Genomic DNA, 26937 nt, shown 5'->3' on the forward strand with positions numbered 1-26937 from the left:
TTTTTTTTATTTTATTTTTCACCAGATTGTGATAAAAGGTGTTTGTGCAGCTGCTTGCTTAATAGTTAATTAGAGCTGCTTAGTAATTTAAGTAGACAATATATTGATTAATAATAATAATAAAGATTAGCAGGGCTGGGAGAGCAGGGTAAATGTGGAAAATTCTGTGTTTATGCTCACAGACATATAAATGCCTCAGTATGAGTGCACTGGATATGCCAGCAACAGGTGAAGTTATCATTTGGTTTGCACTGGGAAAAGACCCAATGCCCACACGCTGTGTCCATAGAAAAGAGCTCTCCACCTTCTATAAAACCCCAACCACCAGGTGAAAGCAGAGAAACTTGACTGTCCCAGCCTGCAAAAATGGCCCAGACCAAGTTCCTGCTGAGTACAGAGCTGCAGTTTTGCTCTTTGAGTGCAAAACACTGACAAAAGATGAGTTTTCCTGTCACATGTGGGTCGTGCAATAAATTCCACGAAACTTACTTTCAGAGCTAATTTTGGTGCTAATTAACATCTTTGCTTTCTGGGAAATGAGCTGATATCATCACTCTGATATAATTTTGTGGTGAATGCAAAGGATTCTTTCTCCTGGTCTGATGAGGCAGGGCTTGGGGGATCTGGGGGGTGCAGGTCCCCCATGTGTCAGCTCTCCCCTTGTGGAGAAGGAGGAATTTTGTGCAGGGCTGATTCCCCCAAAGATCCTCACTGCACCTCACCAGTGCAAGGGCAGATGCAGTTCCCAATCCCTGAGATTTTTCAGCCTTGCTGGAAATGTGATGTAACCAGGGCTCTGGAGTTGTTACAGATTTAATTAAAAAACAGACTTAATATCAAATACAAACTGTGCTTCAGGTGCCTTCCTTCCCTTAGCCTAATTTTCATTAAGAAAACAATCACTTCTGCTTGAGGCTGCCTTTTTTGGGATAAGGAAAAGGGGAGCAGGAAGCTGAAGAAGAACCTTCCTACTTCAGTTTTAAACCATGAGAAGGCGTGAAAACAAAACATATGGTAGGGGATTTATCCCAGCCCCAGCAGCCCCCTTATCTTCCTATTTTTTTTTTTCCTGCTGACTTCCTGCTCTGCACTCCTTGGCAGCTCCTGGGACAGCATCTAAACTTTGCAAACGTGAAGGAATTCGAACGGAGTCCTGGACGTCATCGTGTTTTCCGAGTGGGCCATAAATCAGGGTTTGTTCTGGTCGTGCTCTCGGAGGCAGGACGTGTGCAGGCAGATAAGAGCCTGGAGGAAGGAGAGGCAGAGAGAAAAGCAACACCAGTAGGAAAGACCCCATAAGAAATGTTTTGGCAGCCTCAATTGGGCTGAGCAGCTGTGGAGGGGCTGGAGTGAGCTCTCATTGTTGAGGGAACAGGGGCTCACCTAATTTGAAGTGAATTTGCTCTGGAGCTGGAAGGGAGCTGTTCTCCCTCACCATTGAGGTTTTGTGTCACTGGCAGCGGGATTTTCCCGGTGAGGCACTATTTTCCAGCCAGAGCAAGGGGGTGATTCATCAGCCAGATCCTCCAGGGATATAAATAGACACAACCTCCACCAGCTCCAGTGGTCTTGCACCAACTTGCATCAGCACAAGAAAGTCGGGATGGAAAGTTCCCATCCCTTTGCTCTGTCCCAACCACTGCCAGCTGGGCTCTTGCTGAACATCAGTCCTGGCTGGACTTAGGAACAGTCAGAGAATTATCCCAAGAAAACTGCAAAATTCCCTTTTTCTTAGTCAACAGAAGGTATAGGTTGGTTTCCTCCCAGGAAGCTTTCTCCTATAGCCATCTTTTTTTTTTTTTTAATTTATTTTGTATCTTGCTTTGCTCTTGTTTTGACTCTTTTTTTCAAAGAATCCTAGAATGGTTTGGGTTGAAAGGGACCTCAAAGCCCATCCAGTGCCACCCCTGCCATGGCAGGGACACCTCCCACTGTCCCAGGCTGCTCCAGCCCCAGTGTCCAACCTGGCCTTGGGCACTGCCAGGGATGCAGGGGCAGCCACAGCTGCTCTGGGCACCCTGTGCCAGGGCCTGCCCACCCTCAAGGTAAAAAAAAAAAAAATCCTAATATCCACTCTCACCCTACTCTCTGTGAGTTTGAAGCAGTTCCCCCTTGTCCTGTGTCCTACATGCTCTTGTAAATTAGATTGTTTGGATGTTTGGGCTATGGGATGTTTTGCTGGTCATTCACAACAAAACTGGGCACAGTGGGGAGCCACTGGGGAGCTGCTAAACCCTGGATTTAGCACTGGATTTAAGGTTTTTAAATATTAATCATTTTAACTGGGGCTGGTGGGAAGTTAACCCGGGCAGCAGCTCCAGACAAGGAGGTAATTATGTTTATTCCTTGGCTGCATTGTGTGGAATGCAGATGAGGGTTTAAGTGCCTGTAATTACCTGTGCAAGGTGTCATTCCTATTTTACATCAACAGCAGCAAGGTCGGCTGAGCCTGGATCTGTTGCCTTGGCTGTGCTTGGGTTTGCAAGCATCTTCCACCCTGCCTCTTTTCCCTGCTTGTCCAGCATATTTCCTAGGAATAAGACCCTGTTAAATGCTGGTTTTACTTCCTGGTGCTTTGTTTGCTCTGGTGTGATGCCACATCATGGACAAGGGTGAATGACCGGCTGGAAATGTTTGTTATTTTCAGACATATTCAATGAGGCATTTTTCTGCATCTCTGTTATAATTTGGCTGAGTTTGCTTCTTCCTTGTTGAAGGATGGCTTCAATAATCTCTCCAGCTTCCAGAAATAAAATACAGTGAGACCTGTTGGGTTTGGGAAAAAAAAAAAAATAGGTATATTCCTGACATGCCTGCAGGAATTTGGTTTTGGGAAGAGTGGGCAAATCTCCATTCCAACTTCTGCCAGCCTGTGATTAGCACCAAGAATGCAGTGGTTACATAGATGAGGCATCACAAAGCAGCTCGTGTCCCTTCCACAATTTTGTTTCTGCCTGCCAAAATGCTCCTATGGAAGTGGGATCAGCAGGGTTGCAACTTTAAAGGGCTCCCATTGCTCTGCTGTGCCCATGTCCTGGATGTGTGGGGTGCCCTGGGACACTCCTGCAGTGATGGAAGCCTGCAGATGAGCTGGAAAATTTGGGAGCTGCTGCCAGAACATTAACAGGAATGAGGAGACAGGATAGTTGCTGCAGGTCCCCCAGCAGTGGGGCAGGGTTGGGAGGCTTGGGGGGGCTTCAGGGAGGAGGAGAAGGAAGAGGGTGAGGAAGAGCAGCTCACTAGGTGGCATTGTGCCCTCTGATTGCAGGTGGGAACGTGGGAAGTGGGATGGCAAAGTGGGAGTGGCTTCCCACAAGAATCTTATTTCCACAAAGGAAACACACCTTTATTCCCACAAAGGACCCAACACTCCTGGTCATCCTGGGAGCCGTGGTTTGTGTGTCAGGACCTCAGGCAGGTGACTGACTGCCCAGGAGCCCCTGATCCCAACAAAGCCTGGCTCTAGATCTCATATATTTGGGGCAAAGCTCAGAATATGCCTGCAGAGTTAATAAACCAAATTAACTGGTCAGGATTAAGGTTTAGAAACTCGTGGTTTCAGCTGTGGGTCATGTGGGGTTTTTTTGTTATTACTACTTTTTTTTGGAGCTGGCAGATATGCTAGCATCAGTCCTAGCCTCAGTCCCACCGGTTGTTTTGTTGCTTCCAAATTTCTGGTTGCCTGAATCCCTGGAATTTCAGCTGGACGGCCTTCCCCTCTGCTTCTGCACTGCTGTGTGCTGTTTAAAGGCTGTCAGGCCTGATTCCCATTTACACTCTGGCAGCACAAACCTTCACACCCACTTGAAGGTCCTTTTTCTCTTCCTGAGCGTTGGAAGGAGGATTTGGATGCAGCAGTGGATGCAGGAGGGAGCCGTCCCCACCACGGCACGGGGCTGCGCTTTACGCAGCTCCTCCGGTTTGGGTCAGCTCGCTGCACCCTCTGTGATCCTGCTGTGTGGAAAACCAGGTGCAAAACATCAGCTGGGATTTATTTCTGCAGTGGCTGGAGCCTTGGGCCTGCTGGGCTGATCCAAGAGGTGCTGGGGATGAGGGAAGCACCTGCTTGCAGTTTGTGCATTGGAGCTGCTGGAAGAACTGAAGCTTTCCCTGTGTTTGGTGTTCCAGCTCTCTCTCCAGCTGTGAGGAGCAGCCCAGTGGAATGCTAAGGGTCTGTCCCCGAGCTCCAAGGAGACTCCAAGGAAACGCAGGGTGGGTTATTCCAGCTGTGCTCCCCCCGTTTGTCACATGCCCGCGGTTCGTGATGGAGCCGTCGTGCGTCCAACGTAAAAATTAGTGGGTGTGTCTTATAAACAAAAAATAATGATCCCGTTGAGTCAGAGCTGAAAATTTCCCCTTCTGTGCGAAGTGTTCATTATTCTGGAATTTTAAGTGAGGGGAAGGGCTGACTGGAGAGGGTTTGTGCTCGCTGGCTGCTTCCTCCAGCAGCTGGGGACATGGTCAGCGATGGCTCTGCTGATGTCCCCTCCTCTGCACACATTTTTAGGGCTGCTGCTGATGCTCCAGGTGGTAACTTCCCTTCCTGAGTGTGAGGCTTAGGAGAAATGGTTTTAGTGTTGTTTCTCTTTAATTTGATTTTGCCCGTCTTGTTTTGTTAAATGAATTAACAAAACCACCACCATTTCACTGTGGACATATTTTCTCAGAGATGTTGGCATCACATTTTGGCATAAGCCATAAAAGGGGCTTCAAATACCTCAGTGCTTTTGGGAATTCTCTGCTCCAGAGCCCAGGTTAGCATAGGGGTATTTGACCCTCAGTTCTGTGAGTCCCTGAGGGGAAGTGCTGGATCTACTTAGATATTTAGAGAGAGGGTCGTACAAGAAGGGGCTGAGGGAGCTGGGAAGGGGCTGAGGCTGGAGAAAAGGAGGCTCAGGGGGACCTTGTGGCTCTGCACAAGTCCCTGACAGGAGGGGACAGCCGGGGGGGTCGGGCTGTGCTCCAGGAACAGGGACAGGAGGAGAGGGAACGGCCTCAGGCTGGGCCAGGGGAGGCTCAGCTTGGGCAGCAGCAGGAATTTGCCCATGGAAAGGGAGCTCAGGCCTTGGCAGGGGCTGCCCAGGGAGCTTTGGAGTGCCCATCCCTGCAGGTGTCACCTGGAGGTGGCACTGAGTGCTCTGGGCTGGGGACAAGGTGGGCATAGGGCACAGCTGGGACTGCCTGGGCTCATTTTCCAGCCTCAGGGATTGTTTGATTCTCTGATCTTTGTTATGGAAGATAAATAGCTACAGCATGTCAGTATCTAAGTCAGGGGAGGATCACTTTTCTAACCCTGACAAAGTCCTGCAGAAAAGGATCTGGTGGAAAACACAGGAATAACTTCTCTGCCAGTCCAGCCAGAAGACCCTCAGAGCACTTTGGTGGAACTCCTGATGTGTAAAACCTGAAATGCTGGAAACATCACCCTGTGCTCTCAGGCTTTCTGTCAGCTGGAAGCCTCTGCTGGAGCTGCAGTGTGGTGTGGAGTCTGCTTCTCATCTCCTCACATCTGGACCCCGTGACATTAATGGCAAAAGCAACTCTCTTTTGCAATTCCATCCAAAAACTGCAAGCATCAGCCCTTCACAGCTAATGAGAACTGAGCTGGGGGAGAGAGTTTCTCCTACAGTGCCCCGTGACAAGTCAGCTGCATGCCTCTTGATCCATGTAATTTTATTCCTTGTGGAGACCTCACATAGGCACAAATAGAGAGATTTGAAAAGAGTGTGACTCCTGATTATTTATCTTGCAATGAATTCAATGTATTAAATCACTGCCCTGCTGAAAGTCTGTCTTTCTCCAAGATCACGTCCTATGAGGTCAACTCAAGCACATAAAATGGCTACTAAATCTTTGGTTGTCATTGCAACACTTTAAAAAAACCCTATTTTTATTTTTTAAAAACAACAGAACACTCCAGTATTCATTCCAGTGCCACAAACATGTTAAGTAATTCAGTATTTATCTGACGAGAATGAGAAATGTGGAATTTATTTCTAGGACTTAAGCTTTAAATAAACAAGACACTTTTAAACATAACTCCATTTTGGATAATGAGATGTTTTCATGGACATAATGGCTATTTGCAGCGTGTTTTCCCATGACTCTTTTTTTACAATATGACATTTAAATCAGACTAGTACAGAATCTTTGTGCATTAAGAGAGGTCAGCTCTTCTCAGGAGTAAATATTTGTATATATGTGGGTGTGTGTGATACGTCTCATGCAAGAACTGTGTGTAACAGTGGGAGTTAATTTGGTTTAATAATCAAGCTGTAAAAATCTAACTGATTGATCAAACTCATAAATTGCTTTCCTGGTACAAAAGGCATTACATAAGTATGTTTCCCTACTTCTATTAAATAGTCTTTATGTAAATACATGGATACACTTAAGCAAACATTATGGATCTATCACGAAAGTGATCCCTGATTCTTAGGTGATTCTTTTCCTTTTCCTTAGGAAAACCTCAGTACTGTTCCATGAAAGTAAAACACCACACAGACATCAGTGTTTTCATGTCCTGTGGCACTTTTTATTTCATCCAGACTGCAGGACTGAGCCCCTGCACTGCTGGGAGGAGCAGTTGGTTACAGCAGAACCCCCTTGTGAGGACAAAAAGGGAGATTTCTGTCGACTGGCCAGCAAGGGGTCCACTTTTTCTGTTTTCCATGGGCATGGAAGGTTTCCAGCCGTGCAGGTTCCTCTGCTGAATCATCCCTGCCACACCTACACAGAGCTGAGATTTGCCTCGAATAAGCAGCGATGCCTGAAATAGATCTGAGCAGACATGAGCAGCAGTGTTTGCCAAGGGAGAGAAAGGCACTCTGCCTTTCATTTGATGTTCAGGGTGAGCTGCAGCTAGCTCGTGTTGGAAGAGAAGTTTCAGGCCTTGTTTTCCAAGAACTGGTGGGGTTTTTTTTCGTTCTGTTGGTGTGAGTGAGCTGCAGAGACGTCATGGTGGTGCTTCCCCATCCTGTGTGTTCTGAAGAACTTGAATGAGAAGGAATGAAAGGGGTTGTGGGAAGTTGTCTTGGGGTAGAGAAGCACAATTAGAGATGGGATGGAAGTAAATGAGGTGACTTTATTCACGCCAGGCATAATCTAAGTTGAGCCCTGGCATTTGGACTGCAAAAAAGATGAACTTGGGGTGCTGGTGGGTGAGAGCTGGACATGCCCTGTCTGTGTGTGCTGGGATCAGAAACCAGCAGTGCCCTGGGCTGATCCCACCATGTGAGCAGCAGGAAAGGGATAGGGATTGTGCCCCTGTGCCCCCTCAATGAGAGCCCACCTGCAGAGCTGCCCCAGCCCTGCAATTCCCAGCACAGGGAGGACGTGGAGCTGCTGGAGAGAGCCCAGAGGAGGCTCCAGGATGAGCAGAGGGCTGGAGCAGCTCTGCTGGCAGGAAAGGCTGGCACAGCTGGCATTGCTCAGCCTGGGCAGGAGAAGCTCTGGGCTGAGCTCAGGGTGGCCTTGCAGGGCCTGAAGGAGCCCCAGGAGAGCTGCAGAGAGACAATTGCCAAGGGCTGCAGGGACAGGAGCCAGGGAATGGCCTTCAGTGCCAGAGGGCAGGGTTACACTGGATTTTAGGAAGGAATTGTTCCCTGTGAGGGTGGGCAGGCCCTGGCACAGGGTGCCCAGAGCAGCTGTGGCTGCCCCTGCACCCCTGGCAGTGCCCAAGGCCAGGTTGGATGGGATTTGGAACACCTGTTCAATGGAAGATTTCCCTGCCCACAGCTTGGAACTTGATGATCTTTAAGGTCCCTTCCAACCCAAAGCATTCTATGATTTCACGTTCCTGCTCCTTAGTACAAAGCCCAGTCCTGAACTGGACTCAGTGCAGGATTCCCACCAGCACCATGCCAGGGCAGCAGATCCTCACTGGAGATGAGTGACCTGATCCACTTCCCCATATTAAATATTATCTGTCACACTGGGCTTTGCCTCTGTCACACTGCGAGTGGCCTTGCCCAGTCACAACTGCTGGGTAAGTGAATTTTTGTTTTTGCAAGGGCCTGTCTCCTCCCCGCCCTACTGCTAACCCACTTTTGGGCAAAGCTTCCCACTTGGAAATGAGCCCGTCCCATTAACCTCTGCAAGCAGGGCGACGTGTCCAAGTGCTGGAGTGTTTGGGAGCTGCTCCCAGGGGAAAGCAATGCCTGCTGCTCAAGGAGACATCACTTCTGGGCAGCTCAGGGCAGGCAGGGAGGGGAGAACCAGCCTGGGCACAGAGGGTCCTGTGCCACCTGCTCTGCCCTGCTGAGTAACCAGTAGAAAACTGGTTTTACTCCCAGCCAGAAATCCCAATTGCCACACATGTTCAAGACATCCACACCTCTTATTTTCCAGTTGACTGGTGCAGTTATACTGATAATTCCCTTGCAAACCTTCCCAGCTGGGAACTCACCCCTTGAAGCCTTGATGCCATTTGGTCCTTAAGGTCACTCAGTAAATCTGTGCTAAAAAATATCCCAGTCCCACATTGCTCAGGAAAATTGGAGCAGGGCAAGCTGGTGGTGGTGGGATTGTGGGAGCACAGTGGAGGTGGAACAGTGTTTTTTTTCCCCTTCTCTTTCCTTGGAGATGAAAGAGAAAGATCAGAAGAGGGTTGAATCTATTACATTGCTCGTAGGTGTGTGTGTGTGTACCTGGTACTTATTTACGTTGGCGTCTGTGTACAACTGGGCAGATAAATGAAAGAATTTAGGACATATCTGGCACAGCCACACACACTTTTAGAACACAAGATAAACAATAGATGATTGCATGTTTAAAGCATTTTCCTTGATAAAAGATTGAATAATTTACCAGTAATGACAGGGAGCGATGGAGCGGTCAGCGAACCACATTGCACTGCAATTGCACCACACCAGCTCCAGCCATGCTGTTGGGGTTATTTTGTTTGTTTGTCTTGGATATAATCTTTTTTGGCACCCATCTCTGTTGGACTTTACAACAGAGCAGATCCAGTGGGAAACGCCCCATGGGAAGCGTGTAAGAGCAGTGTGGGGGAGAAGTGGGGATTTATTTTGTGCTGGTTTGGAGGAGATGCACTGAACTGGAGAATGAGAATGGGCACATCTGGCAGAGACAGACCTGGGAGCAGGATTATCCTACCTGGTCCCAGCAGCACCTTGGTTGACCAGGAGACACAGAATCACAGAATGGTTAAAATTGGAAAAGGCTCCAAAATTATCTTGTCCAAGCCTTCATGGATCACCACCTTTTCAACAGAATTAGAGCAGTGGTGCAGTTGTCTCTTGAACACCTCCCTGGGCAGCTCCTTCCAATGCTTGACAACCCTTTCACTGAAGAAATTCCTCCTGGTTTTCAGCCTGGGCCTTCCCTGGTGGAACTTGAGGCCATTTTCTTTTGGGAAAAGAGGCTGACCCCGACCCTGCCCACAGGACAGTGCTGCTGTGCTATTTCTCCAGCTTTCTTTACCACAGCTGAAGCAGAGGGCACCACGAGTTCATTCATTTGGTGCTGCCAGCTGAGTTAGATGATGCCAAGCTGTGTGAGCTCATGGGTTCAACTCCTTCAGCTTGCTGGAGCTGATAGAAAATCACCAGCTTTGTCTAAATTACAGCTTGGCCCTCGGTTAGGTGTCAGGGAGTCAGGTCACTGTGTGGGTGCTGCTGTGACCTGGGTCAGTGCTGCCTGCACCCTGCAGAGCTTGGGGACGTGTTGGGCTCCTTCTTTGTGCCCAGGCTCCAGCCTTGAGCCCCAGTGACCCAGATTTTGAGGGGTTTTATCTTGATGGACACTGTGTGACAAGCCTGGCCTCCAGATCTGACTGGGGAAAGGTCCTGACAGATGGTTCAGACTCACAAAGTACTCATGTTTCACTGAAGAACAGGATTTATGGTGTATCAGACATGTAGGACTATTTTTTTCATCTTCTGTTTAGTCTTGCTTAACTCTTCATTTGCTTCTTTCTGTTTTGTCTTTGGAAGCATCCTGACCCATCTCCAAATTGTCTCAGCAGTGGAATCAGGATTTTCCAGACCTCTTTGGCTGTCCCAACTGGGCTTTCCAGATACTTTTTCCTCCTATCCCTGATTGAAAGACAGAAGCAGCAACCCCTGACCAGGGCAGGAAGGCCAGTGGGCAGAATCAGGTCTTGCCCAGGCTCCCTCTCCACCATCCTGGGGAGCAGCTCCATGCACAGAGCAGCCACAACACCCTCTACCAACCCCGTGGCCATGCAGGGAGAAATGATGACTTGAGTTTTAGTTTTGATGTGTTTCAGACCCTGTGATGCCCAGGGGTGCAGCTCTGAGCTCACACTCAGGCTCACTCAGCTCTGCACACAGCAGGGACACAAAACAAATCCTTTTCCTGCTGCACACCAAGGACAGCTGGGACAAGTGTTCAGCCCAAAAGCACAAACAAGGGGGGCTGAAGGGAGAGAACAAGAAGGATGGGACTTCATAACCTGGAGCTGTAACTGGACAATTAAACTCCAATATGCAATATGGACCAATACTTATTAAAATGTAAGACTTCATGACTGGTCAGCCATGTTGTGACCATTTTATGTCCATTTTGTGTCCATTTTTTGACCATTTTGTGTCCATTTTGTGTCCATTTTTGGTCCACCTTGGGTGTAGCCCTGGTCAGGCCCTGTCCTGCCCAAGGTGGATCCTGAAGGCCTTTCAATAAATCCCTGCTTTATTCTCTAGTCTGTCCAGTCTCTGTTTCAGGTCAGCCTCCCCAAGGCATCCCCACTGCCCTCCCCACTCTTCTTTGGCCTGGGTTGTCACCCATCACTGCTTGTGCTCCCCCTGTGTCCCAGTGCCCTGCCCAGACAGGCTCTGTCTCTCCTGCCACACAGCAAACACAGGCTGGATTTCTTGGATTTTCTGTGGAAAATCACTGATAATGGCTGTGCAGCAGACAGGTGATTTTACTGCACACAGCACCACACGAAATTTTGCCATCTGTTTACAGTCACCTTGTGTGGGAGGGAGAATTTTATCGGTGGGGAGTTTTAAGGGGGGAGGGGGTAGTGGAAATTCCTGTGATTATTAAGGCTGAGATTGCAGATCTCAGGGACAAGGGAGATCCCCCAAAAAAGGGAGAGGAATCCCAAGGCTGCAGAACACCAGCAAGTGCATTGAGAAACAAGAGTCTTAGAGCAGGTCTGAGATATTTTCATTTTCTTCTGACTTCTCTTTGAAGGGAGTGAGATGATTTGAGTGACACAGTGCCCTCAGCCCATCCCACACAGGATTTCAGGGTTTGAAATGTGAAGGGCTCCATCCAGCCCTGCTGCAGGAGGCTGAAAAGTTGTTTCCTCCTTCCCCAGAAGTGGCTATTCCCATAGCAGAGAAGCAGGCGGGTTTATGACTCATCCATTCAAGATTATGTATTAAATAATAAGCTGGACTTTGAGCCGTGGCAGCTGAGAGGCAGCACATGTTTGCCAGCTAGAAACCTGGCCATTTACAGGGTGGCTTGTGGGCTAAAAAAAAACCTCCTCACCTTCAGCAGGAGCTGGGGAAAGTAGCTTGGGCTTCCACGGTTTGCCATGGAAAATTCATTGTGTTAGTTTTAGAACAGAGCAGCCAAAATCTGGGGGATCTGAAGGTGACTGTGCTGAGCTGGGATTCATCTTGTGAATGAGAGAAAAAGAGAAAATTGCTGAAACTGGATGGGCAAAATATCAGTTCAAGGCAGATGAGGGGAGAATCACTGTCCTGGTCTAGGTTTACTTAATTAATACTCCTGAAGAGGAGAGCTGCTTCTGGATGTTTATCATAGAATTATGGAATGGTTTGGGTTGGAATGGGCCTTAAAGATCATCCAATTCCACCTCTGCCATGGGCAGGGACACCTTCCACTGTCCCAGGTTGCTCAGAGCCCTGTCCAGCCTGGCCTTGGACACTGCCAGGGATCCAGGGGCAGCCACAGCTTCTCTGGGAAATCTGTTTAAACCTTTCATGGCTCCTGCTGGTGAAGTCATGGCCCTGCAGAAATATTTGTTTCTGGCCTTTACATCTTCCCCTACAGCAGATTCAGCTGTTTCATTGTGGCTTACAAAGCGTGGGCTTTGCAAACTTGCATTTCTAATTTTTCTCTTTGCAGACCTTTTGTTGTGGCTTGGGTGTTTCCCACGGGCCTGCTGCCTGCAGCAAGCAGAGCAAAAACCTTCAGTGCTGTGGGCCTGCTGAAGGTTTAGGGTAAATTTGTCCTGGAAAGCATCAACCAGGGGATGAATTTAGTTTCTTCAGTGCACATGCCACTTTGCCTATGCTGCAGACAGATTCCATTTGAAGTAAAGCTAAAATGCCAATGGAGATAAAGGAGAAAAACAATTGAAAAAAAGACTGAACTTGAGTTTGTTAATCAGTAGTCTTTAGATCTTCTTTTCCACTCCAATCCAAATAAGCTCTGTCCTGACCACAACACAGATGGGTAGCCAGAGCTTATTTGGAATGGAGTAGAAAAGATCTAAAGATCTCTCTGCAAACACACACCCAGCCTCACAGAGCACCATTTTTCCATGCAGAGGTGGGGTTTGCTGTTGTGATTGTGAAATGAGACTTGCAAGAAGTTCATGTCACAACGTTCCTGTTTGCCTATCTCTGCTTGTTAATGGCAAAAAAAAAAAAAAAAAAAAAAAAAAAGGAGTGCTACATTTGCTAAGGCTAATGAGGTTTGACTTTGACACCTCGACGCCACCTGATCCATTTTGAATTTGCTGCTGCCTGGCAGCTGTGGTTTAATTGCCCAGGATGGTGCTTTCCTCCCTAGCTGAGGCAGATGCAGGTTAGGGCTGTTTCCCTGTGCACAACATCCTCTCTGCTGTGTGTCGGTCACGAGATCTGCCGGGCTCGTGTACGCCTGTGGTGAGCTCTGCTGGCTCCGGGTTTTTCTGAGCACAGATCACTGCCAAGTGTTTGGGCAAGAGCGAGGGCTCCACGCTCTGCCAGCTCCCCACGGCCCACACAGATGGTTCCAAAACCATCTGAGCAGATCTTTTCCCTCCTCTGACAGAGCCAGGTGTCTTTACACCGCGGCTGCGTTTTCCCTGGAAGGCTGTTCCAAAATCAAACCTCCCTGCTCCTCACTCACCAGACATGCTCCAAAACCAACTGAACTTTCTTCCTGAGTTTGATTTCACTAGGATTTGCTCCCCAGCACAGCAGCAGTGAGGACAGGCATTACCATAAAATCCTGTTTATTAGTAAACCCAGTGACCTGCCCTGGTGAAAATCCCTTTCCAAAGTTCCACCCTGTTCCTCGGCAGTAGGTGCAACCACCAAGTGACGTTAGTTTTGTAGTCTGAGGCTTAAAAAAAAATACCCCAAACCAAACCAACAAACCAAACCAACGTGTAATAATTTGCAGATGTTGGCAGATGGCGATGATGCATGAGTTGAAGCTCTCTTTGGGTGCCAAACCACAAATATATATATCATTTTTTTATAGTCTCCCATTCCTGGAACTGAAAGAGGGTTCAAAACAATCAATATATAAACACAAATACAGAGCACTCCCTTCTCAGGGAGCACACCAGTGCTGCTACTGCTGCTGCACACAGAGAGCTTTTTCTTAGAGGTTGTGTCCTTCTTCAGAGCTGCTTTTTGTCCTTTATTTACAGACACAGGTCTGCAGGGCCAGTGCAGCTCCTGCAAAATGAGGGGAGGTGTTCACACTTTCTGAACTCTTTAAGTTGCTGACCAGTTTCAGGCCGACACCAGGATGGGGTTAGGTTTTATTTACAGCTGGATTTCCTTATGGGTTTTCTACTTAGCAGCACCATGTCTAAGGGCTTTGAAAACTGAAGTTTTCTCTTTATTCCTTGAAATCTTTATCACAAAATGATCTTTTCCCTGCAGTGCTTTCCACGGGTATTTTACTTCTAAACCAAAAGAGCCACCTTAGAAGATGAGGGGTTTTTTCACATGAGGGCCATGCAGAAAATGTCATCAAACTTACTTTGAAGCTAATTTTGGTGTCTTTTTGACACCATTTCTTGCTGGGAAATGAGCTGATATCATCATCCTGACCATCTAGGGAGGGCCAGGTTGTTGTGAACTGCAAACCACTTGCAGCCACTTGCTATCAAAGTCAACTTTCCATATGGTGTGCCATGACTTTGGGGTATTTGTTGTGAGATTTGTGTCTAGGGCACCAGTCAGAAACTGGGACAACATTTGACTGAGTCTTTTCCAGCCAGATATTGGAGACAGAGGCTCCTTCCAAAATAATTTATGGTTAGAAGTGCAGGGCAGCAGCTGGCAGGTGAAGGAGTGAAATGAGGGGACAATAATCAGGAGGTTATTTGGTGTTCTCAGCATTCACTGTTGTATTGCTTTCTGCATTTATTTATTGCAGCTTTCCTGGCAAAGACAAAGGTTTTAAGAAGACTTCAAAGAGGATAATGAAGTGCCTGAGAGTTCTTTCCACAAATCTGCCCTGGGGCATAGGGGGAACTTGAGAGTAAACCCAGAAGTGCTTGAGAAGTGGCAAACTGAAGATGGGAGAGGCACTGCTGGCACAACATGGGGCAAGCTGGAAACCCAACATCCGAGAAGGATGATGTGTGGAGGGATGATGAGATGCTGATGGTTTGGGGTGGTTTTGAGGGTGAGGGGAGTTCCCCATGGACAGGGTGTACCAAGGGGAGAGCACTGGTGAGGGAAATCATCTCTCCAGCAGTACTTGAGATGTGTGGAAGTAGAAGGAGCTTTTATTTATTAAGGCTAAAGAAAAGATGTAAAGGATTGAAAGGCCACAGAGGGGATTTTTAGCTGCCTGGATGGGTGGGAGACCACATAATTTAGAGAGATGACAGAGGGAATTTGTGTGAGCTGGACAAAGCAACCACAGGGATCTTTGATGTTACTGGTTAAATCCCAAATGATACAAAGGTGTCGGAGAAACCAGGTGAAAAATGGGATTTTGTTCAACAAGGTAAAGTTGTTATATAAAGTACTGGGCTTAGCTGAGAAGAAAACAACCATGTAGCTCTCCCTGCTCTCTGGAATTTCTTCAGGAAAAAAACCAATTCTTCAGCTCTGGGCTATGTGGAGCAAAAGAGAGTCTGCAGGACATTTGAACCCATCCTTGTGCTGTAGTGAGCCCTAATAAAGATGTGAGTGAACTGTGCTCCAGGAAAGATTGGTTCCTTGGTTGGAGACCAAGGAGAACAGGGATTAGATGGACACAGTTGTGTAGGAACTGGGGGGGTTTGGTCTAGAAAAGTGAGGGATGGGAGACAATATCGTAATATAAAAGGGTGCTGCAAAGATGAATCCTTTCTTCTTCTCTGTGGTCGTGAGGGCAAGAAGTCCCAGGCTTAAATTATGGCAGGAATAAGTCAGACATCAGGGAAAAAAAATCCTTTCTACCAGTCTAAATAGCAAAATCAGGTTTAAAGGGGCTGGAGAAGCTCTGCAGTCTCTGACACTGGACGTTGTTTCAAGCTGGGTAATCAAAAATGGTTCATAAAGGATGGCTGGGCCTGCCCTGCTCCCAGGGATGGGCCTGACATCCCCATGAGGTCTCTCCCAGCCCTGAAGATTCTCCCTGGAGATGAAGTTGCCCACAAGAATTAACATGAAGAATTAAAGGCAAGGCTACACATGGGATGAGTCCTCCTTTCATGTGCTAAAAGAAGTTTAAAATCTAGGGACAGAATCAACAGGCAACTGCAGCTCAGGGTAAAGAGTGGTACAAGTAAAAACATTGGTTAATGAGACTGAGTAAGTTTCCAGTGTGTCTCCATGGCAGGAAATTATTAGAAGAGGGCCTAGAATGAGAAAGGAACCACTCAAAATGGTGAATGGACTTGGAGATAGAAGAAAAAAAGAGGCCAGTCTACATCTGGAGAGGGTTAAAAAATTAATAGTATCAGAAAGAATAAAGTGCACTTGTAATGTGAAAAGAAAAATGTTGGAAGAGGCGTGGCTGTTCCTTCCAAAGGAAATCAGCAGACAATTTTAGAGAGAGATCAAGTGCAGGTAAGCAACCAACAGATCTCACCTCCCTTGTGCTCGGTCTCATGGTGCAGTCACAGAAGAAGAGGGACCAAAAGTGACAGAAGGGTCTGTGGGCTTCCTGTTCATCTTCTGCCATGTGGAACTGGGAAACTTCACTCTGGAGCAGTGGAGACAGACGGGAGAGTGTGGTGATGAGTCAGAGGTGATGAGAAGAAAGCTGGGCTTTCTGGAGTAGGATCCAGAGTAGATTCCTAGGTAGGAATCCCTCAGGACAGCTGGAAAGTGGGTCAGGGCAATGATAGAAGAAAGTCAGTGGAGTTGTGGAACAAAAGGCACCAGTGGTGTGAGGAAGGGAGAGAGAAAAGAGGTGTCAGATGGGAGCAAGGGCTGCCAGTGGCCAGGGCAGAGCTCGTGTTGGGAAGCAGGAGCCAGCAGGAGGGATTTGGAGGCATGTGAGAGGGAAGCAGAGCCGTGCCACTGACGTGCAGGGAGGAAGGAGCTCGGAGTGGGTCCCAGCAAAATAGAAATAGTCAGCGGTGACAGGTTGGAAAGCGTAAAAACACATATGTACAGTGACTGGGCGTGAAGGCAGGGATTGAGAGATGATGCACAAAGAAAGTGGGAAACAGATGGAGAGTTCTGATCTGCGGAGAGGGATGGGAAAGGGCCAAGTGGAGTGACCACTTTGGGCAAATGGGAGAGTACAGCCAGCAGCAGGGTGAGGCTGAGGAGACAGAGGAGATGAAGGAGACAGAGGACAGGATGTAGATGGAGGGCCAGGACTGGAACTGGGTTCAGGGATGAAGGAGAGAGGATGTAACCTCTGAAATGAAGGTGATAACAAGTGAGGACCAATGTGCAGAACAGCATTTCTGGAGAGAGCTGAAGGGAACCATGAGAGCCCTGGAGCTGAGTGCATTCTGGACAGGTCACCTGCAATCCTAAAATCACTCATCCCCACTGAATCTTCCTGCCCAGTACCTAATCAACTTCTGAAGCTCTGAATTCCCACCTGGAAGCCTCTCCAGTGTGAACAGCCCCTCCCCACCTGGCAGCAGTGCCAGATGCTGCTGCTGGAGACTAAAAGTCACTTTGCCTTTTGTATTCAAAGCCCAGATACTTGTTTCCAAGATGAATCAGGGGACTTCTGTGCTTCAGAAAGAAAAATCCAAGCCAGCAACTTTAAATTATGCACAAGCCTCAAGAGACTTGCATCTCTCTGTGCATTATCCTGAGCCCAAAGAGCACGAGTGTTTGAGCAGAAGGCCATAAAGGCTTTCTGGGTAAATACTACATATTTTAAAATAAGTTTCAATGGCTGCTGTGTTTCTCTCCAGCTGGTGGGTGAAGGCAGCCCTCTGTACAGACTGTGTGCATTGCCTGGGATCTGCTGGCACCTGGAGCAACTTTTATTTGGCTGTGCCCAGGAGCTGAGCTGCAGCCCCCGAGGTGGAGAGAGCTGGCTGGGACACCCGGAGGGTGACACTTCCTTGGCAGGGCTCCCTGCACAGCCTGTGCCAGTGGGTCTGTGGGAAGCCTGAGGAAGCTGCAGCTCTTCTCCTGTCTCCAGGAAAGCTGCAGCACAGTCCTGCCTCCAGGAAAGCTGCAGGACGTCACTGTCAGCATGAGCATCAAAGCCATCACCTCTCTCCTTTCCCTCGGCTCATTCCAAATAATAGCAGCTAACTCCAACAAAAAGTGCCCATTTAGGAGATAAATCAAAGCATCCCTCTGAAAAATGGGTTGGGCTTGGCCAGAGTTCACAGCATAGGATAGCACCAAGGTGTAAGCCAAGGCAGGGGATTTGTATCCAACAGATTGTTGAAAGAATGGGAAGTGATTCAAACCTGAATCCCTTTCTCATGGCCCACCTCTGGGAAAGACTATGGCATCTCAGAGCCCACCAGCAGTGGAGCTCTCTGTCCAGATCAGGTTCATTTCCTTTTTGTTTTAAAATGACCCAGTGCTATCAGGACTTTGCCTCTTTCTCAGTCATATCAGGTCAGTGGTGTCTGAGGCATGCAGTGATGATGCACAATCTTGCACAACGACCTCTTGTTCTGGACTGAAAGCTGTTTGTTTACATAGTATAAGATGGCCTTTCAGCCATACAATGTTGGTTCAGTTTAATGACACTCCTGAGTTTCCATCAGATCATGATGCGGGAGAGCGGCGGGGTTGTGCAACCCAGAGCAAAGTTTCCCATGCATGCTGTGACTCAGAGTGCTCCTGGTGTCTTAGAAATAGAAATTAGAGAGCAAGGCATCACATCCTAGCACTGTGTAAGTCGGGGTGTTGTGCTTTGGTGGTGTTTTTTGGGTTTTTTTTAATTATTTTATTTTAATTTAAATTATCTTTTCTCATAGAGCCAGCAGCCTGCTGTGCTCCGTGTTTCCAAGGAGCAGCACCAGGAGACTTAATCAGGCAGGATTCCTCTGAACCACTCACCCTTAATCCCCTTTATAGGAGAGAAACAAATGCAAACAAGATGCAATTCCCCTCTCCTGGAGTGTCTGCAAGGTGCTCTGCCATTAAACACAATTACAGAGTGGAGCTCAGACCCACCTTCCACTCCCAGCTGTAGAAACCAGCACAGGGGTGCTCAAAGTTCAGCCTCTGGTGTCTCTTTGCTCTTCAGTTGAAGTGTGAGGAGTGCTGAGTTCTCTCTCTGAGTGCTTCAGCTGCTGTGGGATAACACCTGGCTCCTCCTCATGTTTCTCCTCTGGGCATGGAGGGATGTTGGGACAACTCTCCTGAGCTCCAGCTTCTTCCACCAGAGCTCAGAGCGCCATCCAGCCCGGCCCTGAACACTTCCAGGTTGCCTGTTAATGGTTTATATTATTGTTTAATGCCTAAATAGCAATGCAGAATGTGCCTGGAGTGCATTTAATGAGTTGCCATTAGTCATAAGGATTCCATACTGTTGGTGAGTCTGTGTTTGCAGAGCCCGGTGTCACGAGGGGGTCACATGGAGAAAGCACTTGCAAAAAAAGGTTAAGAGCTAAACAGACAAAAGAAACATTATTATCACCACGTTGGCAGAGTGAAGCAAGCCTCTGAGGCAGTGGTTTCTCAAAAATTCCTTGTCAGCCAGGAACTGAAAGGAAAATCCCTTTCCAGTTCTACTGTAATTCAGATTGTATTAACCACAATTATGTCTTAAACACCTGTAAGGCTGAGATCTGATTTACTCAAAAAGTCAGTCAGTTGCTTCTCAGAGCTGTGATTAACATTTGAGCCCTAAATTTAAATTTGTTTGGACTACTACAAACTTCTGAATTCTGGAGCTGTCTCTGATTGTCAGATTCTTCTCAACTCCATCCAGTACAAGCAGGTGTTTGGTCACTGCATGTCTGCACAGGAGCCTTGTCCAGTCATTCAATATTTTCTCCTTTTTTTTCCTGAATAAAATTTGATACATTTCACCAAATAAATTTCACCATGAAGACCTACAGCTCTTTGAACTGAACAATAATCTAAATAACTCAGTTAATTCTGTAGCAGCCTTCTGAGCAGGTTGGCATTGATGCTTGAAAATGCATTTCCTTTCTGTTTGTTTTTCCTCATTCTTTCTTTAAAGGACTGTTTCTTTAAAAGCTTGTCCTATATATATATATTTATATACACATATATTTGTGGGATTTTTTTTCCCCAGAGTACAACATCTAGAGCTCTATTACAATTTAGCTGCTTTTTTTCCAAGTTCATGTCTTGGCTCTACAAAGCAGCTGCACTCCCTGGAGATCCTTTATTGTAGCTGTGTAAAACATTATGAAGTGTGGGAAAAATCTTGATCTCTTGTTGTTTTTGTATTTCTTTGTGGAGGTTTTTTTTCCCTTACCCCCTTCCCCAAGACAATTGATTTATGGGAGAGGTCTCAGCCAGCTCTTCTCATTAGCTCAGGGTTCTTTTATGGTTTGATATGAAATACAGCCAGCATTTAAAAATCTTTCCTTGACTCCTCACCCAACGGTACCCCCGTGCTGGGGGATGCTTCCTCTTCTTTTTTTGGGATATTTGCTTCCAGGTTTGCTGCTGGATTGGGAACTGCTCCTCCATGGCTTTGGATAAAGCTTCACTCACCCTTCACACACTGATGTTGCTATTCCCTTCCTCTCTTGCTTCCTGCACTTGCTTGGTTGATTTCTTGCTTGATTTTCCTGCTTCCTTTTATGATTCTGGAAAGATATTCCTGACTATTAGAGAGAGATCCAATACACCAGGCTAGCATTTTTCTCACATGCCTTTTTTTCTGCCAGAGGTCATGACTTTTTGACTTGAATTACAGAAAAAAAAAGGAAAAAAATGGGATATGAGAGAAGTTAATAGGTTGGGCTGGTGTTAGGGAGTTGCAATTCCTTTCTTGATGGGTTCTCTGGTATGAAAGCAGCTGCACATGTAATGGGCTAGGTACTGCTGAATGTCCCAAGACTATAAAATTCTGTTTAAATACGTAAATGTGAAGGGAAAAGTTAGCAAGGGATGTCTCACCAATTTTTCTGATTGAAAGGCTGGCTGGAAGAGCTTGATCCCCCTCTGGGCAGGGATGGTGAGCACAGAGGATGAGCTTTCCTACCCCCAGGGTGACCTATCCTTGCAAGGCTGGATAATTCTATTCTTTCTTTCTTTCTTTCTTTCTTTCTTTCTTTCTTTCTTTCTTTCTTTCTTTCTTTCTTTCTTTCTTTCTTTCTTTCTTTCTTTCTTTCTTTCTTTCTTTCTTTCTTTCTTTCTTTCTTTCTTTCTTTCTTTCTTTCTTTCTTTCTTTCTTTCTTTCTTTCTTTCTTTCTTTCTTTCTTTCTTTCTTTCTTTCTTTCTTTCTTTCTTTCTTTCTTTCTTTCTTTCTTTCTTTCTTTCTTTCTTTCTTTCTTTCTTTCTTTCTTTCTTTCTTTCTTTCTTTCTTTCTTTCTTTCTTTCTTTCTTTCTTTCTTTCTTTCTTTCTCTCTCTCTCTCTCTTTCTCTCTCTCTTTCTCTCTCTCTCTCTTTCTCTCTCTCTTTCTCTCTCTCTCTCTCTCTTTCTCTCTTCTCTCTCTTTCTCTCTTTCTCTCTTTCTCTCTTTCTCTCTTTCTCTCTTTCTTTTTCTCTTTCTCTCTTTCTCTCTTTCTCTCTTTCTCTCTTTCTCTCTTTCTTTTTCTCTTTCTCTCTTTCTCTCTCTCTTTCTCTCTTTCTCTCTTTCTCTCTTTCTCTCTCTCTTTCTTTCTCTTTTTCTCTCTCTCTTTCTTTCTCTCTTTCTCTCTTTCTTTCTCTCTTCTTCCTTTCTTCCTTCCTTTCTTCCTTCCTTTTTTTCTTCCTTTCTGCCTTCCTCTCTCTCTCTCTTTTCTCTCTCCTTCTCTCCCTATCCTTCCTTCCTTCCTTCCTTCCTTCCCCTCTTATTTCCACAGAGTTTTGCAAATTCTGTATTTGAGGAACAGGGGTTGTCCCCAGGGAATAAAGGCCATAATGCTTTGTGCTGAATTCTAAGTTCCTCACAAACACTTGGACAGGTTGAAGGATGAATTCACACAAGTTCAAGATATTTATGTCCTGCTTTAAAAACACACATTAAAGGTTTAAAAGCCCCGTGAAGCTTGAATTTTCATTCTTATAAAATCTGTGTAAGATATTTAAGAAGGTGGAGTGATTCAGAGTGAAATTCAAACCTAAATCTAAATGTTCAAGTGTAATCACACCCAAGCTCAGCACAGAAGGCTTCTTTTGTTGGTTTGGTTTTTTTTTTTCCTGAACTACTGGTGAAAATGCCAAGCCAGTGTGGCCTCTGTTCCCTGGGAAATGTTGTGAAAGTTTTGATTTAATTTAATTTCATTCCCATTTCCCAGAAACTGGAAATTTACTTTCTGAAAGCACTGGAAACATGCTGTTTACTAATGAAATAAATAATAGCAGCTGGGAGGCCGAGGACAGCAATGATTTCGTAAGTGGCTGCCAGGGTGATGGGGAGCTGTGGCTCAGAGCAAACCTGCTGCCAGCTCTGTTTTCTGAGCAAATGCTGGCTCCAGCTCAGCACAATGCACAGGGAGCCTGGGAGCTCTTGGTACCATGGCTTTGTCTGGAAAATCAGCATTTCCATGCCTGGAGGAGGAAAAAAGTGAAGGTTTGTGCCTGAAAGGAGGTTGTAGCCACATGGGGGTCAGGCTCTGCTGCCAGGAACAGGGACAGGAGGAGAGGGAACGGCCTCAGGCTGGGCCAGGGGAGGCTCAGCTTGGGCAGCAGCAGGAATTTGCCCATGGAAAGGGAGCTCAGGCCTTGGCAGGGGCTGCCCAGGGAGCTTTGGAGTGCCCATCCCTGCAGGTGTCACCTGGAGGTGGCACTGAGTGCTCTGGGCTGGGGACAAGGTGGGGATCGGCACAGCTTGGCCTCAATGGTTTTGGAAATCTTTTCCAACCTAAATTATTCTACAATAAGGACTAAATTCAAAAAGATCTGAAAGCCCATCCAGTTCCAGCCCCCACCATGGACAGGGACACCTTCCACCATCCCAGGCTGCTCCAAGCCCCAACTTGGCCTTGGACACTTCCAGGCATGGGGCAGCCACAGCTGCTCTGGGCAGAAAGAAAGATGATTGATTTCAGGAAAAAAAAGACTCCACAACTACTAAGTTAGTTGAAGAGTAGATATGTATTAATGGCACTGGGGGTAATAACCAAAAAGCTCATGACCTATTTCTATGGAAAGGTGTATTCTGAATAATATTCTATATAATATATTTTTTGACTTCTTTCCACTTCTCTGATGGTTCAAATTTTACCAACCATGAGACCAGCCTGCTTCAAGTCTTGCTCCTTTCCTCAGTCTCTTGGGCCTAATGTTTGATATTTTTTGAGTCCCTGGCTCATGCTAATGGCCCACACAAAGATGAGCCAGGTAAACAGGAATGTCCCCGACAATGATGCCAAATGTTGAAAACTGGCTCTGCAGCAATGAAATAAACCTTTTGATTTTATAGGAACACTTTCTGAAAGCATTTTAGAGTTTACACTTTCATTTCAGAGGGCTGGAACAATATCACATCACTTCCTGCCAAGGGCTAGTGAACACAGACAGGGTTGCTGTTATTTACATGAATTTACATAATTCACAGACCAAGAATCATTTGATGCAGGGATAAGTGATATAAAAAGAGATAAGCTGCAGCAAAATTTGCAGTTCAGCTTGTGGTCATCCTGGGGCAGATAGGGGCAGGATTTATTGTATTTTCAATATTTGTTTTCAGATTATTCCCCCAGCTCTCCTCGGTGTGCGTGCTGTGTTTCCTATCTGTCCTTGGTATCCAACACTTCCAGACAGACCCAGTGCAAAGAACAAAGCTGCTTGTGGTGGTTTTTAATTAAGTGAAGGGTGCATGCACGTGTTGGTAATTTTTTTTTTTTTTTTTTATGCTTTAAAGGTACCAAGGTTTTGACTTCTGGAGGTGGAATGTGGCCCTGCTTTGCTTCTATCCCACTCGGAGCAGGTTAATGCTCCGGAGGCCTCTCTGCTTAGATCTCCCTTCGTTCCCAAAGCCCTGCCTCTGGTGTGAGGTGATGGATGCCTGGAAATGAACTGTGGGGGGATTTATTCCGGGAGAGAAGATAAAAATAATTCAGCCTGTTTCTCTTTGCCCTGAAATGCTGGACATTCTGCGTGAATTACGAGCAGCTGATACGTCTTGTTCTCCAGAGGGTCAGGTAGGGAAAAGGGTTTGGAGCTGGCAAGATAAGCCTTCCCTAGAAAGTGGGGTGGACTTACACATCCAGAAATAACCCTGAGTTTTCAAAGTCTGGGGGGGTTGTGCAGTGATTTAGAAAACAAAACAAAAAAAATTTCCCTGTGCCATGAAATCCAAATAAAAAAAAGGGCAACGCGTTTGCCGAGCAGCTAAATTGAGAAGCAAAGAGAAAGTACCAGGAAGGGCCATTAGAGAATAGTGCCACTGGAATTAAAGAGATAACTGGGGAGGCAGGGAATTTCCCCAGGCAGGATTTGGCTGCGTGCCTGCCCCAAAAAATGCACTTTTTGACATCAAGGCAAGAGCAGAGAGAAAGTGGGGCTTTCAAAGGCACTTTATCTCCAGTTGTTCCAGTCTTATTTTCTAATTGGCCTGGACTCTGGGCCACTAATAGAGCTGACAAATGCTACAGGAGTAAGAGTATTAGTAACTAATGCACTTAATGATCTTGAATAGACTTAATACATGAGGAATGAATTCTCCTTTATTTCACAGGAGTGCAAAGGAGCCTTGCCATAGGGACTAATTGCATTTAATTCCATGTTAGGGCCCATTGATCCTACCAACAACTTGGATAACAGCCCAAGAGCAAATGTGATTCTCTCTGGAAGTGTTTCTTCTGATCAAATACTTCAGACAGACAAAACTGAAAATATTTTTGTGATATTACAATGAGTTTTTGGGTTTTTTTAAATGTAGTCTTAAACCAACCTGCTCTTCTGAGTGCAGTAATTGGCTCTCCAAAACAAGTAGAAGTACAGATGGATGCAATATTTTTATTTTGTGCTTCAGATGATACCATATGCCAAGCCTTAGGAGGTGCTCAGCTGCCAAGAAGGTACAAATAGAGACTTACACAAGGTGAAACTGAAAGGTGAGACTGCCACGTTTTCACTCAGCAGGGCTCAGTGGAGTGTCAGCCTGTCCTCAGAGAAATGGTGGCTTCTCACTTGAGAAATTCTAGTTTTGCTTTGTGTCACAGCAATTTCCCTTGAACTACCTGAAGGTAACTGGAAGCGCTCACTTTTAGCTGAGGGAGGAGGTGGGGGATGTTTGTGAAGGTGGGTAATGGCTGAGGGTTCAGAAGGTGGGTAATGGCTTCAAAAATTCACAATTTTTAGGTGGGTAATGGCTTCAAAAGTTCACAATTTTAAGGTGGATAATGGCTTCAAAAATGCACAGTTTTGAGGTAGGCAATGGCTTCAAAAATTCACAATTTTAAGGTGGGTAATGGCTTAAAAAATTCACAATTTTAAGGTGGGTAATGGCTGTGGGTATGGAAACCCTGTTCAGACAACAGAAGGGGTCAGATGATCTCTTTGGGGGCCAGCAGGCTCATTCAGCTTTCTCACAGGAGAGGCCACAGACAGCTGAGCCATTTCCATGACACCTTCATCTCCCCTGCACTCACCCACCTCATCATCCAGTGGGATTTGTCTTCAGCCCTTTCCCACGGCTGGGGTGGGGCTGGCAGGGCTTGGGAAAGCAGTCAGCCTAAAGTTTAGAGCACCCTGACCAGTCCTCAAAAACTAAACCTGTGAACTGCTTCTGCCCCATCCCCCCCACTCCCCTGTGCTTTAATTTAAATTATTTTCTGTGCCTTGAACTGGCAATGTGAACCAGGGTGGCTCTGGTGGCACCAGGAGAGAGTCACTGATTTTCACTGAGGGGTCACGGGATTTTTTGGGTGGGAAAAGTCCTTTAAGATCATCGACCCTGACCATTAACCCACCACTAAACCCTGTCCCTGAGCACCTTTCTGAACACACCCAGGGACAGATCTGCCAGGCTTTGATCTGTCACGGTGCTGCAGACACCAAATGAGAGGATTTAAAAAGCTGTTCCTTCGCTGGGCACTTTTTCCTGTTGATCCCTAATAGGGTACCTAATAAATGTGTTTTTTACTGAGAGCTGGGGTTGTGCAGCCTGGAGAAGGCTCTGGAAAGACCTTCCAGCACCTAAAGGGGCTCCAAGAGAGCTGTTAACAAGGGCATGAAGTGCTAAGAAAAAGGATAGTGGCTTTGCACTGACAGAGGGCAAGGTTTAGATCAGATACTAGGGAAAAAATCAGTTTATTAAACATGAAATAAGCTCATTCTAACCTCTGTTTTACAACAAACATGTTTCTTCTCCAAATTGGCAACTCTTATTTTCTAATAGGTTTGGGCTGTATTAGGCTATTAATTATTAGTTTTTGTAGCAAACTCATTGTCTCCTCCCTCTTCAGTATTTCACCGCAAGTTTAAATTATGCCTCTGCTATTTATTGGCAGGTTATCTTTGGATAGAGAAAGAAAGGAAATAGAATAAAGGAACTAGAACTGTAATTTGCAGAACTTTGAATTATTTCTTGAAGGGCTGAGATGCAAAAGTGCTGCAATTTGCTGAAACATGACTTATAAAAAGGTGGGAAAATGTCTAGATAATCATAGCGACCCGGGCTTCCATAACTTCCTTGGCAATATCACGGTGTCCTGGGTTGAGAAATGTAACCAAAAATGTGTATTCTATTTTCATCTGTTGAAGCCAGTTGGGAGATATTGTTCTTTATCTCTTGTAACTCTAGGGGTGGAATGAGGGTGGATGCCTTCTGTTAATGGACACCTGATAACACCAGATAAGGCAGGGCCTCCTTATCTCTTCCTGCACCCATCCTCCTCCCAGGGACATCCCCTGTGAATGGGCCATTGAAGGCTCTCACAGGACTGATAACATCACCTCATCCCATTGGGAGATGTTCCACCCAGCAGGAGGAGCCAAAGCCTTTCCATGGGATAAAACAGCAATCCCAAACACCAAGGGAGCTGTTCCCACTGGATTCCCAGAGGATGACTGGACCCTTTCTTGAGGATCATCTCTGCTCCAACAGAGCCACATCTGTCACTCTGGGAGGACTCACTGCGGGCTGCTTCCAACACCCTGACCAACAGGGTGTCAGGTTTGCATTCTGGCTCTGTCAGTGGTCCTTTGTACTACTGCATTTGTCTTATTTTATTTTTATTTTTATCTTTTTTGTTGTTTGTCCTCTCTATTAAATTGTATTTCTGACTTGGAGTCTCACTGGTTTTGCTTTCAAACCACACACACAGTTATGAATTAGGAGGGATACGCTCTTCCCAGGGACAGAATCCTCCTCCTGGAGGTAAAGTATTTCCACAGATTGTGATCTGAACACGAAGTGCAGGAAAACCCCCTGGGGTGGTTGGAAGGGCGCCGTGCGGACACGGCGTTTTAAGGTGGTCACACGGTGCCAGAGACCAGAAATTTGCTTCCAAAAATCCAC

At 46.3% G+C, this 26937-nt stretch overlaps 1 long non-coding RNA gene across 4 annotated transcripts in view; it reads left to right on the top strand.

The window, feature by feature from the left end:
- LOC134548417 (uncharacterized) overlaps positions 1 to 26702 on the top strand; it is a 39141-nt gene extending 12439 nt beyond the window's left edge. The window contains exons 3-4 of one of the 4 annotated variants that reach the window (XR_010079765.1): positions 23335 to 24661; positions 26319 to 26702. This is a non-coding gene — a long non-coding RNA (uncharacterized LOC134548417). Of the gene's footprint in view, positions 1 to 23334 lie in introns of all 4 variants that reach the window. The other 3 variants (XR_010079766.1, XR_010079764.1, XR_010079763.1) reach the window with 3 other exon arrangements.
- Positions 26703 to 26937: the final 235 nt, after the last annotated feature.

Source organism: Prinia subflava, chromosome 3 (assembly GCF_021018805.1).
Source record: "Prinia subflava isolate CZ2003 ecotype Zambia chromosome 3, Cam_Psub_1.2, whole genome shotgun sequence".
Taxonomy (NCBI): Eukaryota; Metazoa; Chordata; class Aves; order Passeriformes; family Cisticolidae; genus Prinia; species Prinia subflava.